A 2566-nucleotide genomic window follows, 5' to 3' on the forward strand; every position below is an offset into this window, starting at 1 on the left:
CTCTTTTTTCGGATGGGCGAAAGGGTTATCAGAAACGAAAAAATGGACGCAGGTATAGGCGAGGGAGGACCCGAGCAATTCTAATTCTTCGGGGTCTTTTTCCATCAAGGGGAGCGCCCCAACCCATTTCCTCCAGAGCTTCGGCTTCTTCATGGTGTGGGCCATGAAGACAGATGCTCTGGATTTCACGGGCGGAGCGGAGGTATTTGGGGGGAGGGTAAAAGGAAAACTTTTTAAGGGGTACGGGATTTCCACGAGACAGGACAAGAAAGGGTTAGCTGCAGAGGAAGTGGCTAAACATAAATGATCTTGATTTAATGATTTCGCGAGTGTGGTCCAGACGTTCGCTGGTGGCTGAGGCACGATCCATGAATGCAGGAGATGTGGGGCGATGGTGAGGCCCAGAAGGATGAGGCTCACGATGGAAATCATTTTGGGTGGTCCGGTGGTGGAGCGTGTGTCTCTGAAAAACAACTGAAACGGAAATTAATATTTGAAACCGGGGAGGTCCATGTAGTAAAGAAAGAGGGATTCTGTGGAGCCAAGGAAAGGTGAGGGAAGGTTAGACGAGAGGGACTCGGGGTCAGGGGAGAGGGACCTTCTCCGCCGACGAAGGGCGGCATGCTCCACCTGAGGACTAGGTGGTCGATGGTCTTGGACCTTTGGAACGTACGGCCGGACGAACTTGGAGGGGACCCATCTCAGGCCTGAGGGCGTGGATACGCGAGTGTATCCACGACCCCAGGTAACTAAGTCATAGGGTCCCTCCTGCCGCCAGGTCTCAGGATCTTTAATGAGCACTGGCGGCTTTTCTCTGACCCGGCTCTGCTCCGACGCGTTAAAGTGCCTTGTGATGGGAGGGTTGAGGCATTCGAACGAACAATTGAGAAAATTCAACGTAAAGAGGGCCCGCGATAACTGGACCTGGGGGGACTCATTTTTGGATGCTGAATGTTGTTGTTTCAGCATTCTCTTGATGTTTTGGTGAGTCCTCTCCACCATGGCTTGACCTGAGGGGGAATAGGCGATGCCGGTCTTATGTTCTATCCCCCATTGCTGCAGGAAGCTGGCGAATTCCCTGGAGGTGTACCCGGGGGCATTATCTGTTTTGATTAATTTTGGGACGCCCAGCATAGAGAAGGCCTGGATTAGGTGTTTCTCAACATCCTTGGCCCTCTCCCCTGTGTGGGCAGAGGCGAAAACTGCCCCAGAGAAGGTGTCCAAGGAGACATGGACGTACTTCATCCTCCCGAATGAGGGGACGTGAGTAACGTCCATTTGCCACACCTCGCAGGACTTCAGACCCCTGGGATTAGCCCCTGCGCTCACCGATGGTAGGGGGAGCGACTTACAGGACGGGCATGTGGCCACAATGGCCTTGGCCTGGTCCCAGGTTAGCTGGAACTGCCGGACCAGACCAGGCGCATTTTGATGGTAGAACTGGTGGCTGATCTTAGCTTGATGGAACTTTTCTGGGAGCGGCGCCAGCTGCACGGGGGCGGCAGCGAGGGCATTGGCACGCCGATTGCCCTCGGCCAAGAACCCCGGCAGGTCGGTGTGCGACCGAATGTGCATCACATAAAAGGGTTGCTCTCGGTGGGAGACTAGCCTAACCAGCTTAGAGAGCAACTCATGGAGGGCATCATTGGCAACACCCTGCAGGATGGCATCCTGTGCTCTAGATACTACACCCGCTACATAAGCCGAATCTGTGACCAAATTAAAAGGTTCAGAGAACCGCTCAAAAGCTCTGACGACTGCGGCCAACTCAGCTACCTGAGGGGATCCCTCCACCTTAGCGATATCTGCCTCCCACCGCTGAGTCTGAGGATCCTTCCAAGTCACCACTGACTTGTGGGACCCTCCAGACGCGTCAGTAAAAACTGTCAGAGCTTTTAAGGGTTTTTTACTCTGAATCTGTTTTGTGGATAGCGCAAATTGGACGTCCGAATCGAAAATTTTGTGGGCCGGTCTCAAAACAGAAATTTCACCGGTGTAGCTATCTAGAGCAAACTGCAAGGACTCATTCTCTTGCAGAAGGTGTTCCAACATGGCCTTAGTGAATTGTCCCGATTCCAATTTTAACGGTATGTGAATGCACCTAAAGTCACAACCTGCCAACTCCTGGATCCGCATTCTGGCTTTGCGGATCAGTTCCGCCACCAGCTCCTGTGGCTTGGTCAACCTCTTGGATCTCGAGTGGCTCAGGAATACCCACTCTATGATAGAGAGTGGGTCCCTTTTGTCTTGATCCGTGCCCTTTCCCGGGGTCTCCGTCCACTGAAAGATGACTCCATGGAGGTGTGGCAGTCTGCCCAGGATGATGAATTTGAAGGGCAGGCCCGGATCACACCTATGGGCCTGCCTGGCAGACATTGCCTCCTGGACCCTCTGTAAAGCAGCTTTGGCCTCTGGGGTGAGTTCCCTGGGAGAACTAGGCTCGTCCCCCCCTTTCAGTAGATCGAAAAGAGGGGCTAGGTCTTTGTTGGTAATACCTAACCAGGGCCTCACCCAGTTTAAAGCCCCACACAGCTGCTGGACGTCTGCTAGTGTTCGAATTGAGTTC

Source organism: Lonchura striata, chromosome 25, assembly GCF_046129695.1.
Source record: "Lonchura striata isolate bLonStr1 chromosome 25, bLonStr1.mat, whole genome shotgun sequence".
In the NCBI taxonomy this organism is placed as follows: domain Eukaryota; kingdom Metazoa; phylum Chordata; class Aves; order Passeriformes; family Estrildidae; genus Lonchura; species Lonchura striata.